This window comes from Zeugodacus cucurbitae, chromosome 2, assembly GCF_028554725.1.
Source record: "Zeugodacus cucurbitae isolate PBARC_wt_2022May chromosome 2, idZeuCucr1.2, whole genome shotgun sequence".
Taxonomy (NCBI): Eukaryota; Metazoa; Arthropoda; class Insecta; order Diptera; family Tephritidae; genus Zeugodacus; species Zeugodacus cucurbitae.
Genome location: NC_071667.1, coordinates 9,836,953 through 9,855,953, shown reverse-complemented (window position 1 = coordinate 9,855,953; position 19,001 = coordinate 9,836,953). Strand labels below are relative to the sequence as shown.

Here is a 19,001-nt window from a genome sequence, read left to right as displayed (position 1 = left end):
TTGTAATATTTTTAACATATCCTGTTATATTACAAAAAAATTAAATGTGACACTGAAAAAAATTAACGTGATACTGTTAGGACGTCACAAAATAAGAAAGCAAACAGACAACAATCACATAGTAAACACAAACTAAAACGAAAAAGATTTCGTTCAAACAGATAATATTCCAAAATCGCATCAACCACGGAAATCAAATATTTTAGCACTCGTTGTTGTTGTATTTTAATACATAATGTAATCAATTTGGGCGCATAAAATAAGTTATTTATCCCTCTCAGATGTCAAAATATATGAATAATATTACAAACTTTTAATGTTTGCTCATACACATAAACACTAGTACTCGAATCATGCAACGAACAACGAAAGTACACAGTAAACGCAGAACAACAAAACAAAATATTGAAAGTTAGAGTAAATCTGAAACTGTTTTGCAGCGCATGTGTGTATGTTTGTGTGTAAATTGTTTTAGCTCGGTATAAATATCAACAATAAGTTTGAAGTTTGAACTGAAGTGTAAAATATGTTGCCAGTATTTACAAAAAAATTTGAAAAAACGCTACATCACAAAATGTTGTTCGCAAGTCTATTACATGTTTTCTAAACAAGCGCATAACATGTTTCAAAGCAGTGTTAAGTGTTGTCAGTAAAGCAGGGTTAAGAAAAAAAAGTAATTACCTTTATAACAAGAAAACTTTTACGCCACCAGCTCAATATTGCATTTTGCTGCTGTTTTATTGAGTAGCAGAAATTTTGTTAAAGTTGTGAAGCATAAGTTCATTGAGAGGCAGTGTAGTTTTTCACTTATAGATCTGGTTCAGGTTTAAGTTAATTGGCGTTTTACTGTTATAGTGTCTACATAAGATAAAATTGCAAGCAAAAGGCTAAAGTTATTAAGAATTTATTTACCAACATGTATGCATACACAAATACTAAAAATTATAGCATATCTACAGGCGCCTTAAGTGAAGTACCACTTAAGGTAAGTGCTTTAATGCTCAGTAAATATAAACTTTTTCAAGTAAAACTTCCTCACATATACAAATTAATGTTTAACATAAGATAAATTAATATTTACAATAAGAATATCAAATAAATATCGTTTAAGGAGCCTTAAAATTGAAAATATTTTTTAAAATGTCTGCAATCAGTTTACATATTTGTACTTAAATAATATGATGGTATTTTTCGAGCCTTTAGAGAGGCATTCATAAAAATTGTATTCTAGTAAATTTTGTATTAGGTAATAATTATACAAGTGACTAAAGAACCCCAAAAATTTGTTTATTCATGGAATAAATAATTTTTAAAAATATTACTTGCTTAATTATATCAATAAATTTAGTGCTGTACATCTTTGTGGAAATCTTTTACGAAAGTTTAAGATTGGATTTCTTGTAAGAATCTGAATAAATTTCTTATCACTATTTCGTAGTAATTACATCAGAGATTTAGGTTGTATGGGAAAGTTTGATATTATACAGAGATTTGAAGCTAGCTTCCTTTACAATAAACAACCCTTGATATTAATTAACACACACAAATGCTTTTCAACACTTTCACCTCCGTTAGTGTTATCTATTTAATATTTGGTCTTGTAATATTTGGTGAGCATTAATTACGACACAAAATGTCACATTTAATTAACGATACAAATTAATTACATTTATGTTTAATGAATGCCATCCTTTGTGGAATTTATAGTCACAAGTCGACTAGACAAACACACACAATTACACGTACATTTCTATGTTAATAAATCAAAGTAAATAAAAACAACGTCCAGGTTAACTTTGTTTGATCTTGCAGTTAAAGATAAGGACGAGTTGTCATTAAATGTTTCAATAAGCTTTTATGGTGGGTTTTGGTTATTGCATTTTCATAATTTTCAGTGGACAAAGTATTCGAAGTGAATAATTCTTTGAAGTACTGAAACTTATGAAATGTAGAGGAGGTAAATATGTCTATATATAAATTCTTATTAATTTTTTTTATGTAAAACGATATAAATAACAATTATAATATCTTTTATTTCTGACTTCACCGAGGTAACTTTAATACAATTAGGAAATAATTTCAAATAAATTCGTTCGGACCACTTGTTTTACAGGTGATAAAAAGCAATGGTATACATAAATATGAGTTTGTTGTTTTCAACAGTTTGGTTAAAATTTGTGTGATTCTCATTGATGTTGTAGTTAAGTAAGTTTTGACACTTCCTGTTTAAGCGATGCTAGTGAAATATTTTTCTGCGGAAGAAACTTCCGTTCGTATACCTTTGTAAGAGTCACATCCGTCAACCAAAACACACTTGTTGTTGTTTGGACGAGCATTTAATTTGGTACACTTTCTATTTACGTTTTTTTACGAAAATAAGATGCGGATAAGCGTCAACTTTGATAATTACTTACTCAGCAAAGTGGAAAGAAGAAGACCGGAAATGGCAAGGGCTAGGGGAATTTGTGGATAACAGGAAATAAAATTAAATCGTATGAATACAATATTTTCAAAAATATAATTACAACAGCTACGAATTTGTAGTGTTGTTTATTAAGTTTATAAATACCATTTTTGTTTACAAAATCTATGTGCAGGGCTACCAGCAATAAAAAATTGCGTATGCGCATTTCCGCCAGAAGGTCCAGCACAGACAAAATATTAAACATTATTAGAATTACAAAGTTTTTGCATATTTTCATAGAAAAATATTTAAATTTATTTATATTAAGTTAATTTTAAATTAACTCATAAGAAATTACGAGATATGCGAAAGCCAAGTCGCGTAGAAGCTACTTTTCTCATTTCGATTTTTCTACAGCATTTGTTTTTTCGTCAAAATTGTTAAAGAAACATATCATGTATTAATTTTTTTCATGGTGTAAAACGTTTATAAGGGTACAAAGAGCAAAATAAAATGCATAAGAACATATGCGTTTGCTTTTAAAAGTAACAAGTTAACGCATGACATATTATTTTCTTGATAAATCTCTTAACTAAAATTAAGAAATCCTTTAGTTGCTTTCTAAAATATTTATTTTTTTTAAGGTTACTGCTCTCAGTTTGAAATCAAATTTATCTTATCAAGCCTGGTTGATTTTATAAAATAATTAAAATAGTCTTCATTAGAATATAATTTTTTTTTGCAAGAAGCCGTCGATGGAGTGGGAGCAGTTATCAAAAGGAAAGTCTAGCAGATAACGAAATCCAAAAATTTTTATACCCGAGGGCAGCATTTTCTGAAAAAAAACTGTATTTCACATTCATAATACTATTTTCATTTCATACTATAGAATTTTTGTTGTGTTTCTCGTTGGATATTAGTTAAAATAAAAAATTAAATACATTTTATAAGCCATTTTAAGCCATTTTATTGGACTTGTTGTTAAATAATTGCGTATTATAACACAAAAATCAACATAAATATTATGATGGAAAAAAATGTCCCGTGCGACATGTCCCGTGCGAATGTGGTAAATATTTAATTAACAAGTAAGGAAGGGCTAACCGAACATTTTATACTCTCGCAATTTATTTAATTAACTTTATTAATATTATATAATACACAATTTGACCCACATATTCGTCATATATATTGTATAAAGTCCATTGAAAGTTGGAAACCATAATATTAGGTTAGAAGCACCAAGGTCCTCGTGTTCGATATATGGGCCTTAAAAACCTATTTTCCGATTTCGGCGATTTTTAGAATGGGGGTGCCACACTATAAACATAGTATTTGTGCAAAGTTCTGCACCGATATCTTCACTAGTGCTTACTTTATATATAGTAAAGTAAACGATTCAGATCGTCTTCAAAGTTGTGGTATATACGAAGTAGGCGTGGTTGTAAAGCAATTTGGCCTATTTTCACAACATTTCATTGGGATGTAAGGAAACTATTACAAACCAAGTTTCATTGAAATCGGTCGAGTAGTTCCTGGGATATGGTGTTTGACCCATAAGTGGACGACGCACCGCCCTTTTTCCAGTGCAGCTTCCATCTGCCATTTCTTATGTGAAATTAAGTGTTTCTGACGTTTTTCGTTAGTGAGTTAACCCACTTTTAGTAATTTTCAACCTAACCTTTGTATGGGAGGTGGGCGTGGTTATTATCCGATTTCTTTCATTTTTGGACTGTATAAGGAAACGGCTAAAAGAAACGACTGCAGAAGTTTGGTTTATATAGCTTAATTGGTTTGCAAGATTTATACAAAAAACCTATTTGGGGGCGGGGTCACACCCACTTTGCCAAAAAAAATTACATTCAAATGTACCCCTCTGTAATGCGATCCTATGTTCCAAATTTTATTTTCATAACTTTATTTATGGCTTAGTTATAGCTCTTTATGTGTTTTTGGTTATCGCCATTTTGTGGGCGTGGCAGTGGTCCGATTCCGCCCATTTTCGAACTTAACCTTCTTATGGTGCCAAGGAATACGTGTTCCAAGTTTCATTAAGATATTTCAATTTTTACTCAAGTTACAGCTTGCACGGACGGACAGACATCCGGATTTGAACTCCATTCTTCACTCTTTTTTGTCACTTTAATATATATAACCCTATGCAAACAACTGTTATGTGAACAAAACTATAATACCCTCTAGCAACTTTGTTGCGAGAGTATAAAAAACTATAAATTATTTTTTGGTGAAATTCATAACAATTTTAAAGGCATCCATTCACAACGTTCTACAATCAAAAACATTTGAATATTGCCTCACTATTCGCTGAAATCGCCGTTTCAATCGTTGTCCCCAAAAACAACTTCAATTTTTTGTTCCGTGCGAATGCCTTGGTTTTTTGCAATTATCTTGAAAATGAAACCGTTCCAAAATCAACCTTAACACTAAATGTAGAGCTAATGAAGGGCTATTAAAAAATCCTAATGTCAAAATTAAAAAAAAAAACATTTTAGTTCAACTTTTTTTTTAGTTGAAAGGTGTACGATTGTCATGTTCGACATGGCGAAAATGCCCATATACCAAATACCATTTTACTTAATTTTCCATAGCGTTTCCATAGAAACTTTAACGGGAATAAATCATATGATCATATTTTTAGAAAGCATCATATGACACCATTTGATGTGTACTCTCTGGCAATCTGTCACTTAAGTATTCATCAAAGTCATCAGTGGGATGCTCTGGTACTTTATGACTGTGTACCCACATCTGTATGTACATTATATAGATATGTATTTGCAGTGGCGAGCGTGCTCGTATTTATTATTTACTGCGGACCAACATAGAGTTTTTTTGCACTCGTCAGCACCTCTTTTCTACGAAAGCGAAAAATGTCTGTCACGCCGAGTAGTAAATGCAAGCAATAACACTGCGTGTCCGTACAATAACAGTGCACTGCACACTTCAGCAATTCTTTCTTTGTTTACTTTTCCAACTGACACTATTTTGCAACTGCACACTAAATTGCCTGCAGCCACTTCATAATTACGGTGACTCGCTTCGAATGCTTTTATTTTATTTTGGAAATATTTTTAAGTGCCGGCGGGTGGCGTTTGGCGTTTCTGCATTTTAGTTTTTGCAAAAGTTATTAATTCAAAAAGTAAACTTTAATTTATTTCACTTTGTACTGGTAAAAATTCAATCATTTTGAAACGCATTTGAAAACCGTTTCAAATCCTTTTAAGCGATAAATTTTTTTTTAAATAAATCCTTACGAAATTTAATGAAGTAACAAAGGAATAAAAATAGATATTATGCCAACGTTAAGGCGCAGTATCAATAAAATTTAATTTAATAAAAGACTATTTATAAGTATACGAGGGTTGCTATATATTATTTCTGGCCTAGGCAACACTAAGTGTTGCCAGGTGCAATCTGACATTTCCATTGGAAAGTTTGACATTTTTTAGCATAACATCACTCAGAACGTTTTGTCATTTAATCGTGAATTGTTTTATTTACAGAGAATTAAAAAATTCATCTCGGCCAAAAAATGGAATTAACTCGTGAACATTTTCGTGCGATCATTTTTCACAACTTTCGATATGGATTATCGCGACAAGAGTGCATCGATGAACTAAAATCTTTGTATGGCTATGAAGCACCATCCTATAGCACTGTGAAAAACTGGTACAACGAATTCAATCATGGCCGACGCTCGCTCAAAGACGAATTCCGTGAGGGTCGTCCAAAAACAGCCGTTGTGCCAGAAAACATCGATGCCGTACGTGAACTGATAATGCAAGACCGTCTTGTAACATACCTTCAGATAGAGGCATGCCTATGCATTTCCCCCACCAGCATACATTCGATATTGCATGAACACCTGGCCGTAAAAAAGGTTTGTTCTCGTTGGATCCCGCACAATTTGACAATCGCTCAAAACAAGGCTCAAAAAAGTGCTTCGAAAATTGGTTTGAGCGCATGCAAATGTGTATAAATCTTGATGGAGAATATTTTGAAAAACAATAAAACCATTTTCGTTGATAAATATTCCTATTTTCATTATTAGGCCAGAAATATATATAGCAGCCCTCGTATCTCGTTCGTTCCTGCCAAACACAGTTAAAAGCTCTAGTTGTGAAAAACCTTAGTTGGTTTGTTAAGCACACGCAGCGGTAGAACAGCCGTGCGATCCAGGTATTAATTGTCAACTCAGCTATAAGGCTTACGACTACTTAACTCAGCGATATGTTAATAAAATATAAAAATGTGGACGACAAGCTGTCAATTAATTAGCGCAAAAACACATAAAAAGAATATATGAGAGTAAAAATACATACAGACCTGCCTGTCTGTGTGGCAATAGGTAGTATAATTAAACTTGTTTGTAAATACTTTAAAATCGCAATCTCTTTTCTCCTGTGCTTTTCCGCATTTCCCTTGCTAAGTGCTCAATATTATTTTAAGAGACCCTAATTAAGCTAAGGGGGACTATTGTTAAAATAACTTTTCCAAACAATAGCAAAAACTCGTCAACAACGAGGTAAACATTTAACGAGAGCAAACATTTAAGGAATTACATTGATGACTACATTTGAGCAAAACGCGCTAATTATTCCATTCACATATACAGCCTGAGTAGGATGGTAAGCAAAGGAAGGCACTATAGATGCCGATAGATCACACAACCAAGCGATACACAACGAAGCAAGCAATGTATGTATGTATGTATATATGCAATGGCCCGATGTCATAAACTGGAATTTATCCATGCTGTTGGCGACTGAAAAATGTATCCCTTTCAATCCGCTGAGCGACTCAAATTCCGAACAAATCCATAGCTCAGTTCACATTTGCGCGATTGAATGTGTGTGTGTATGTGCAGTTGGGGATGAAGCGTTTTCTCAGCACCATCCCTCGCCTACTTTCTACTCCAGCTCACTTTCCGATTTAGCGGCCAACTTCAGCTTGTTCGCACCACATGCTGCCGCCGTTGTCCTCACTTTGTCGTGCTCGTGTGTTCATTGTCATTGCTGTAGACTTTTAGACTTATGCTTTATACTCTTCGGTGTAATTTAATTTGTGGTCAACCATGACGAAATGTACATTCTGCGAGCACACACAACTCAGCGTCAGAGATATATGCATATCCACAGTGATATGTATATGTGTAACATATTATCAGATTTATTTAGCTTCTTCCGTTCGTGGTTAGCTCTTCATTACTCACCATACATACTCATACGAAAATGTATATGTATACGATCCACCGTTGTTATTGTTTTCATTAAATTATTGTTGATTCGCAACTTCATGTCGCGGCAAATGTCAAGCACATTTAAGTGTTTGTCAACATATAATTGGCTTTTAGCATTGCACCGCGCACAACTTCAAGTGTCAAAGCTTGCGCGCCAAATGTCAACAGCAATTGCTGCGACCGAAAGCGACTAGTTGAGCGACACCGCCGATTCTATTTTTGTTTACCCGCCTTCGGGCCCCTCGCCACATCACATCAAATCACTTCATGTCACCGCACTTCAACCCACAAATGGAAGCCAAATGTCAAGTCGAATGCCTCTCAAAAGTATTTAAATTCAACTTGGAAATGGAACTAAGCGCTGAGCCATTGACGGCTTGTCAAATGCGCCTGACTAATGCTGCGTGTAAAAGTTTAACGCTTGTGTGGCATAAATTATACGACACTGTCACAAACTTAGGCCGCGCGCCAAACGGGACTTCAGTGCGCACAATGATTGTCATTCGTTGCAGTCGCTCAGACCATTAAAGTAGACAGGAAGTGTTCATGGGTTGTGGGTAAATAAATACAATGTGTTAAATTGCATAAATGTATTATGTTTGCAACAATTATTGCTTTTAAATTGCAACAACACACATACACGTACTACTAATACAGCGTTATTATACTAAGATAATAGAAAATGCAGCGTAAAACCATAATTTTCGCCATTATATCTACTTCTAACGACGAACGTTGTGAAAAACTACAAAAAGTGTCTTAAAAATAAGAACGATTATACGTAATACATTAAAAAGCACTTACTGTCTATTACAAGAGAGAATATAAATATTGATGCTGTGAAACTTGGAGAAAAACTATTCATATTATTTGAAATATACGGCTCTGTTTCGTAAGTCACAAGATACATGGAGAAATTTTTGAAAAATTTTAAAACATTTATCATGATGCTTACAGTGTTCTCTAGAGTAGCGGTTAGCATCGTGCACAAATATCAAAAATATTTTCCATAAATTGTATTCTAATTTTGACAGAAATCCCCTGAAATCCGCCAAGCTGTTGGAATTTATGCAATATTAAATTCATTGTGAATAAAAAAATTACCAAATTAATTGAATAAATAAAACACATCCTGTATTATCACCATACTTTTGACGTAGAAACTGACAGTTGTTGAGATTTTCTATTTAAAATTTATTAAACTTGAATACGCAGACAGACAGTTTAATACATACATATATAGCTGAGCATAGTTGGAGAAATAATGGACTTTCGTATTTATAATTAAATGTATATACACTATTTGTCTGCGATTGGCTGTATTTTTTTTAAATAGCATTAATACTACACGACGGTAGATGTTGCTGCTAAAAATATCAATCAGCTGATGAAACTTACCAACTTCTTATGAAGGGCAAAAAGAGTTTCTCAATAAAAATTTTAGTTGATTAATTAATTTGGCTGTGTAAAAGCGCTATTAGCAAATAAAGCTTGATGGTGCTTCTGTTCTCTAAAATTTGGAAGACATACAATTTCATAACGTAGACACAAATTTTTGTTTTTTGTGCTTTGGGAAAAAGGATACATATACAGAAAAATTTTTTGAAAATTATACTATTAGCGTAACCAATTAAATAATTGAATCAATTAGAATTAGTGTTCGAGGTATCTAAAATTTAATAAGTAGCTCCACTAATCTATTAGAAAAACCGTAGGCTGACGTTCAGTATCGGTAGATATATCTTCAAAAGAGTAACAGAATTGTAATAACAGTTGAACTCCCATAACTTGAACTTCTATAACTCGGAGTTCCTCTTAACCCGAACTCTTGAATTGTCAATACAACCCAAATTTCATACAAATTATCTTCCATAACTCGAAGTCTCTCTATCTCAAAGTTCTTACCTGGATTATGATGACTCGAGTTAGGGAGGTTAGGGAGTCAGTACATAATTTATCAAAAAAACATACGTTACGCTGATGAAGAAATTTTAAAGCAGGCTACTATTGAGACGAAGTTTAAAGAACTTCAAAGTCTTCTTGAAACTGAAAGGTATTGAAAATTTCGAAATCCATTATAAAAAGCTCAAAGACAATAAAATATTTCAAATACGAAACTTTATGCGAACTTTGCAAAAATAAAAACAAAAGAAAGCTAAGTGGCGCACTTTAGCAGAAACAAGCGGCGCCTGCACATACTCTACATTCCGGAAATACTATGTACGGTAGTATATACAAGAACGCGTGTGCCCGTATGTCGCTGGTCCACAACTGTTACAATTGTAATAAATATCACTAAGCTATGTGGACAATAAAAATATTTTCCGCTCGTTTGCTACTTCATTGTTTTGTTTGAAATATGAAAACAACAACGTTAACAAAAGCATTCTAAAGTCAAGACACTGTGGAGCACATGAAAAAGACCAAAGTCACCTTTGACAAATGTAACATTTAGCTTGACGGCCTCTGTGACATTACAAGAAGGGCAACTCAGAAGAAGTGGCTTGCGGAAGCGTCGAAAACATAGCAGTAACAGCAGTTGTCTGTTAGACAAACTCTAGTCTTCGGAGCAAATGTACGAGTGTTTTGTAGGTAATGGCACAAATGCTTTGAATACCTTCCATTCGGTATTTTATTTCACTCAAGTTCGACAGGATGAGGTATGTCAAGGGAGCGACAGGAATAACTTGTAACATATTGCATACTTTTCAAAGCTGTGAACATGGAGAACTGACACAGAGAACAAATACAAATTTGAACTGACACACACTCATACACATATACAAACATACATATAACACACTTTCTTGAAACGTTTAAATTTTTATACATATATATCACACACATTTGTATATTCACCTTTCGCAGACAGATTTCTTACTCGCACGCACTCACACAAACAACTTATACTTATAAGCACACATGGCTCCACTTGTATTTGCTGACGCACGGAAGTTGAGTATAAACTTTTCGGCTTGTCTGCCATAATTTGTGTTGCAAGCAAGTGTGCTTGCAGCAATTCAATATGTCACACATCCGCTAAACTGTTCAACTGTACAGTGTAGTCAAGGCTGTCGGTTGGTTATGCAGCTTTGCTCCTAAAATAAAATTAAAAGAAAAGCAAAAACTTACTGTCACTGCATACGGGTATTCATATTGTGGTTAAAACACTTATGTCTATGTAGGTCGGACGGACTTACTATCTCTAGAAGAGAGCATGTGTCAGATATTATTGAGATAAAGTATGCTTTTGAATGGAGCAATTTATGCTTCGAGTGGATTGTCTGGATATTGGTGAGCTTAAAAACAGAATCGAATATAGGAATAAAAACGTAAAAATATAGTAAAAAACGTATTGAAATGAGATGTTCATAATAGAGAACTTTAAAACAGCAACTGAATTAAGAACTATTAAATATGATTAAAGTTTAAACATTAGCTAAATTTTTGGTTTTCAAAAGTATGCATCATTTCGGACTCATTCAATATATAAGAATATATATTTTTCGCGTGGACTGAAGTGTTCTATGTAGAATTGATTTATATGGTTTTAGTGTTCTAAACTACATCATCCTCTATATATAAAATTATGTATAACTAATGAAGTGTCATGAAAATATTGTCATTGATAATAGATAAACAACATAAATTCACATTTCTTAGTATTCACTCGGCTCAGTTTCATCTTAGTTGCTATTGTTAAAATCATATTTCGAACCTTTTTGTTTTTTTTTTATTTTCTTCGTATGTCCAGCGATTACATGGTCTTAAGTATGTAAACTACCATTCAACAGAATACAAATACAATTGTTCAATACTCAACGTAATTGTATTCGAATGACCACAACCGTCATGCTATGTCAATACACAAAAGCACAAATAAATCACATTGCTGTTAAAGGGGAAAATACTGAGTTCAAAACAGCTGACAAAAGCAAAACATTTATTGAAAGCTATGCTGAATTTCTTTTTTTATTTGTATGTGAATATTTATGCTGGAATTTGTCTTTTATGTGTCAAAATTCATCGGTATTCGTGTTGAAAAGTGTACTTTTACCTTTGAAGCGTAGGACCACCACAGCGTATGAGTAATCAAGCTCAATACAATGTTCATTGTAAGTGCTGACCTATAAAATAGTAATTAACTCTATATTTTAAACATATACATATAATTTAATTATTTATTAAAATGTACGCGCCTCAAATGGAGCGATAGGCAAAGAACTTTTAACAAAATGAATTACACTACACGGCGTGGCAATAATATAACTGTAAGGCTGTACGAAAATGCTAAGTACATGTATGTAAATATGTATATTTTATATACCCCAGTCAAATAATTATATGTGCATTTCTGCTTTTGGTTCCTAAATGGCTCTAGAGCAATGCGACATCGGAACAGTATCTCAAAATTTCTTAAAAACCCCACTAATTATGGTATAGTGCAATGCAGCGGACGAAAAACAACATTAATTAGCGGTGCGAAAGGATGATTCGACGGCTAGTAGTTGCGGAGTTGATAAGCAGCGATCAAATATGGACCTAGTTAAGACAGAAAATCACAATAAATATAATTTTCTTAATGATACATAAAAATCAGTTTCTGAAACACACCTCCATGGCACCTAAACCAACGCTAAAGAAAGACACAATAAAGCACATTTGAGGTTTGCAAATAAATACCAATTCCGTGCCGATGAGTGATACAATACAGTCTTTAGTGACGAAAAAAAATTAAATTTGGTTGACCCAGGTCATTGCAAGAAATATTGGAGAGATTCGCACCAGGAACGACGGTCCTACTACAAGCGATGTTTTGGAAGCGGTACATTGAATTCATGGGCTGCATTTTGCTGCTGTGGGAAGCTATCTACATGTTTTATATTCACTCAAATGAATGCTAATATCAATGTAGATCTTTTGAACAGCGAGTTAATAAAATTTTGCAGGCAATATTTATGGCATATAACTGGACATATCGGCACGACAACGCTTCAATCCACACGAAGAACATATTTTAGGACCGGAAAATTCCCGTATTACAATGTGCAGCATTGAGTTCGAACCTAAATTGAGGATCTCTGGGGGGAACTCTCTGCTCCTGTTTTCCATACGGAAAGCAGTTTGAGACAGTACGTCGCCTTAAATTAGCCATAAAGCAAGAATTTGCTAATATTTACATAACTATTCTACAGTCAGTAGTTAATTCTCTGATTAAGCGGCTTAATTTAGTTTTAAAATATTAAGACAATTCTACTGTCTATTAAAATAAACATTTCTTTCAGTTAAACTCAAATGTATAGGCTTTACTGGTAAAAATAGTAAAATGCACATATAAATATTTACTATTAGCCTAAACTTCAATTCTGTTTTATAGTTTGAAAAATATTTTGAAATTTGTTAATTTTTTGTTTTTTATATCGTATACATTAATAATAACAAACCGGCATACTCAGAAATATTTTGCAATTTTGTAATCTTTAATTTTTTTTTGCAAAAAGTTCATGCACATATAATTATTTGACTGAGGTATATGTGTGAGACTGCGTGCGCTCATGTCCGTATGTGAACTGTGGCAAACTAACATAAGAGTATCAACACCATGTTATGTGTGCTTGTTTATTACCATTTTGCTGCTCATACTTTCTCGGCTTAATGTATAGGGTATTCGCATTAATATTGACCACATATAGCCGCAACATATCCAACCAGCTGCAGCGCACTAAGCACTTTCCATAAAGTGTTTGCTTTCCACAAATATTGCCACAATTTTTTGCTGCCAACACCAGTGGCATCGTCCGGCAGTAGACGTGCGCTGGTAGAAAGCATTAGAGAAGCAACCATTATTGCAGTTTGGCCGCAGCATTAGTCTGGTGTTATGCTCGACGCAAATGTACCGATTTGCTAGAATGCAAGCGTCTAAATGTTTGTGCGTCACATACAACTACAAAAGCGCATAAATCATGTTTAAGTGCTCGTGTATGTGTGTGTGTGGCAAGCGACACAGATTGAGTGACAAACCACTTTTACTAGTCTCATTTTATACGAAAAATGTGCAATTTCTTAAATGAAAGCCTCTAAAGTTGTACATATGTATATTTGCACGTGTGTGCATGTTGTCATTTGAAATTACTATTTCCATTTACCATTACCATTTTCTTATGCATATTTTTATGAATTTCTATTTATTAAATTATCTATAATACTATTATAAAGAGGAAAGATTGGTATGTATGTTTGTATTGAATAAACTGGAAAACTACTTTGCAGATTTCAAAAATTCTTTTACCATTGGAAAGCTATATTCAACCCAAGTACCATAGGCCATATTTTTTTAATAGAACTTTTTGGCAATAGGTCTCAGGTGAGGGTATACAAAAGGCTCCGCAATGGAGAATTCTAATCTGAAACTGAGAATCGTCATGCAAGTCATTCTCTTCTAATCGCAAGCGCGATCACGTATTCGTCTACCAGCTACCATGCCATCGAGTTCTTTAAAAGAAAGCATTTTAATTATATATAATTTTTGACAATTCTCGAAACGAAAGAAATATTTTCGCACTTTTTTATTAAAAAAGAAATCAAAAACAAATTTATAATTTATGTAAGCAAAAAAGTGGTACACATTTCTAAATGACGACAGTAAATTTCAATCACATGCTGATTATATGACGTTTAAATATAATATATAAAATAAAAATATTTAAATTAAATTCCAACGTTTCATAGACATTCTTCAACCAACTTACAGTGAAGCTATGCCTTATCTTGTCACAAATTTCACTAACCTACATACAGCAAAAACTATCTCCAGTGGGAGTATGTACATGACAAAGCAGAATAGTATTTAGTTACTAAAGAAACGCAGAATATACTTTGGCAAGACATGGCTTAACAAGAAATTATGGAACCTTGAAACTAGCGAACAAAGAAAAAAATTTTGTCTTTACTTTTTGCGTTTTAATGAAGCTATAAAGCAAATAATGTCATACAATATATAAAAAAACTAATAATTGGAAATCAGATTGAGAATCTTACTTATATAACAGTCTTGACTTCACTGAATAATTTGTAATATGAGGATATAATAATGAATACAAATACGTATGTTATACTGGTGGTACGTGTGGTATACGTAACATTGTAGTAAAACATCTATTAAAAAGTGTTTGTCCTAAAAATTAAACTTTGATATCACCGTTTAAGCATCTTGCAATCACGTTTTCAATATCATATTAGAATGTTTAATAATGTATTTTAAAAAACTTGATTATGCCATTAAGTGAATTTCACGTCTTAATGTGTGACCAAATTATGTTGCGGCGCGCTCTGTTTTGCTAAATATTGTTCAAACAAATACAAATACAAATATTGTATGCAATAACTGTGCACCAACTAAGAATAATTGCTGCATTTCCGTGACAAAGCGTAAATACGGTCTCTAACACACAGACATACTCAGCTAAATACAGCTGCATGCGCATGAAAGGTTTCAATATTTGTATGAGACTATGTCACACATCCAAAGTGACTGCAGTGCCACTGGCATTTCGGTTGAACGAATCATGGCAGCATTGCAGCAATGAAACACTAATATCCTCTCACGCTTGCAGCAACATTGTTTAGAGTTAACAAAATTTCATTTCTGTTTTTTTCTGTTGACATTTCTCGTTGCTACATTTAACAACTGGAACACGAAATTCAACTTTGGGTATTGCTGGAGAAAATGCTGCAATGAAACCGGCAAATGCACCCGTATACTCACAGACACCTGTTAAGCTTGAATGCTGTTTTCATCACACCTCCCACTGTGTGTGGAACAATGCCTGTAAGTCCTAGTAGGTGAGGGAGAAAATCAGTCAAAAAATGTGGTGGCATGGATTGGGAATGGAAAGGAAAGAAACTAAAACTAATTTGAGCAAAATCATGAGTAGATTAGTAGTTGCGAAGCTCCAGAAAGATTGTCAGCAAATATTGCATTACTTAAATTATGCAATTAAAAATCTTTGTCGGTCTCTAAACAAAAATGTAAAAAAATTGTTTAATGTCAAGCCTTTCTTGAGGCATTTATCGATCCATTTATTAATATTTTTTCAATATTGTACATTTGAGCAGGTACATAATAGATTTGTCAAGAAAATATCAATAATGCTAGAAAACTTTTTCTTGACTAAAATACTTCTCAGTCCCACTTTGCTACTGCACTACATAGCTTACCACATATTGAGATGTCATAATTGAGTGCAAATCGAATGGATTATACTTAATATCTAACAAAATGTTATTTATGGCGCGATGGTTGGCACTCCAAAGCAAACAATGGGCGATAACTGTGTAGCCGCCTTACAAGTACATAGCTGAATGGATGCATGCGTGCGATTCGATTGCTACAACACTAACTAGTAAAACAAACGGAAAGTATTTATATACAGACAAGACACGGTGTCAACTAATTAGATGCGTTTAGTTGCATCTGCTTATTGGAATGACAGAGTAAATATAAATAAATACATATAAACTTTACACGCACGAGACAAACAACAACAAAAGGACACATGATGTTTGCTCATTTCCGAAACCAACGAATCGTTCAATGACCTCATGACCATTAGTTCTAATTTTCATAGCATCGAAAAGTTCACACTCAAAGGCGCGATAAAAGGCGAGGTGAACATTTTATTGTCACTTACCTACAAGCATTGTGAATGAACATTCATCATTTTGCTATTTTCAACATTTGTTACACATTTTATTAGTACTTATTGTTGCTGTTTTTGAATATTTCCGCCTTTACTATTGCTCAATTGTCAGTTACATTGGCGTGTGGGAATTCTTCGGGGGCATTGTGTCAAACGTTGAGTAGTGAACTAAGCGATCAATTAGTTTATTATTTTAGCTGTCAATTCGCACACACACACACATATATATTTAAGTACATATACTGCACATTTTTATTACGCTATTTATGAGGCTTAGTGGAGTTATTGCCTCGATATTTCATTCCGAATTCTCAGCGCCGCAGCATCAAACTTTATATTGCACGCAGCTTCTCCACTCGTAAATCAATTAATGCCTGTTATATACATTATTCAGACGATAACAAGCAATAGTTAAACCGTTGGACATAAAAACTTATTTATTTGCAGCAATTAAGCCTATATTTGTATCTGTGTTTTTCAAATTAACAGTACAAATAACTCGAATTTGTCGAAGTCGAAATGGTAATGTGAAGTGGAATTTTCCGTTATTTTTATAGCTTTGTTCTGTAAGCTTTTTCTTTGGCAGTTACGGTTTAATCCTTTAATATTGAGAAAAACCTTTTCTTTTTAGTTCAGCTTTGTACGTTCTTTTTAAAGAATATTTTTTTAATTAAAATAATTTCACAGATTGCTTGCTTCTTGATATATAAAAGAAAGCATTTAAAAAATTTCTAGCAAATACATATATTTTTGAATTTAAAATGACAAATTTTCGATTATTATTCAATACTGCCTTCAGGCTGACTGATCTTTGATTTAAGAGTCTTTGAAGAGTTAAGCAATTTTCGGCATAAAACCTATGCTCAAGTAATATAAATTGTCTGGAAAACTTGAATTGTTAATATCAGAGATATTATTTCTGACAATTTTAGTACATTTATTTGTCAAATTTAATGACAGCAATTATCAAAGAAAAAAAACGGTTAATTAGCAACTTTTAAATAAGCAACCTAGTGAATACAGTCTAATACGTCAGTAAAATTAATGAGAACTTTCAAAAGAATAGAAAATGACACTACTGCCGTTTTTGAAAATTGCTGAGTCTTTGTCATTAAATTTGGCACATGAAAACCACACTTTAGCCAATTCAACATTTTTCATCATAACATGACTCAAGAAATAAAATATCGATATGGAATGAAGAAGGAAGAAAGAATCAATTTATTAACCATTTGAATAATGTTTGATGAGACCCTAATTATTTTTTTTATTTGGATGAGAATACGCTTTTTGCAATGATGACTAGTTAGCTTAAAAAATATTTTTCAACTATTTTCTTTTAAATACATTTTCAATATAACAATTTAATATCCTAGTAAAGTAAACAAAAGAGAAGATATTATCTTTACCAAAGAAATAAAAAAACCAAAATAACTAAATTAAAATAAACTTAATTAACTCTCTAACCGAGCAATTTGCTACGTTTATGGACGAGCTTTATTTTCATTGCTTAAATACCAAGTGTACTTCATTTGTGTGGCCAATACTTGAGCATGCGCCGACTGGAGCTTTCAGAAGAGAGTGCAAAAGTGTTTGACTACAATTTAATTAACTGCAGCAACAATAAGCGAGCAACTTAGTAAGGCAAATATAAATGAGTCCATTAGAAACTTCCAGCTGATGCACGCAGTTTGGGTCGGTTGTATGGTAAGTTGTCGACCAGAAATTGCCGGCAGCCACATTCGCATCAAATTTAACAGATGGGTTCAATGTTAACACACTTATTTGCGCACTCTTCTACATATTCATGTGGTCGTGCAAAAATGCGGTGCTGAGCAAGTGCTGGAATAAAACAACAATAAATTTATTTTACTACTCCATAGTAGTTTGCCGGTCACAGATGCGTATTTTGAGCGAATTCGGCCTGCTGTCTTTTCACCAAGGTAAAGTATTTCTACGTGCACCAATTTAAATGTCTAAACCGCTCTTCAATCTATTTTGAAGACAATAAGTAACCCTTACTAACCAAAAAAATTGTTTTCTAGTAAACTTTTGTTTTGTATCATTAGCTAGATCGATTAAAGAAATAAAAACATATCCAATTTCCGCTTAAAAACATCACTCATACTTTTATAGATATATATACATATGTATAAAATTAAAAGCAATTTATTGTTATATGGTTATTGAAGTACATATACATATATGGTATTTTGTAAAACCAAAAGGAATTTATCTCTTACAAATGTCAAATAAATTTAGAAATATACAAATTTCAAGAATTATTTCTTTGTTTCTTCTTTATTTCTTTCTTTATTTCTTTCTATCAACTTTTTGCTTTTGAAATAAACAAACAAAAAATTAAGTACATATTTTAGCATAAAAAAATAACCACAGACAATTGTATACACATATGTATATAAACTACATTCATATGCAAATGAATGGCGTTAAAATATTTGACACGCAATGCTTATGAACAATACATCCGGATTTCTCACGAATTAGGAGAATGAAAGGTTGGAAAGATTGACAAAAAAAACTAAAGAAAACCGCTAATACCTAATACCAACGCTCTGTAATCACAAAAATCCATTTTCACCAATATTGAGTTAATATGTTACTAGAGCTTGAAAAC

The 19,001-nt window shown here is 32.9% G+C and overlaps 1 long non-coding RNA gene across 1 annotated transcript in view; it reads right to left on the bottom strand.

The window, feature by feature from the left end:
* LOC128919859 (uncharacterized) overlaps positions 1 to 18,557 on the bottom strand; it is a 37,148-nt gene extending 18,591 nt beyond the window's left edge. The window contains exon 1 of the long non-coding RNA XR_008469996.1: positions 16,355 to 18,557. This is a non-coding gene — a long non-coding RNA (uncharacterized LOC128919859). The remainder of the gene's footprint in view (positions 1 to 16,354) is intronic.
* Between the last annotated feature and the right edge of the window lie 444 nt (positions 18,558 to 19,001).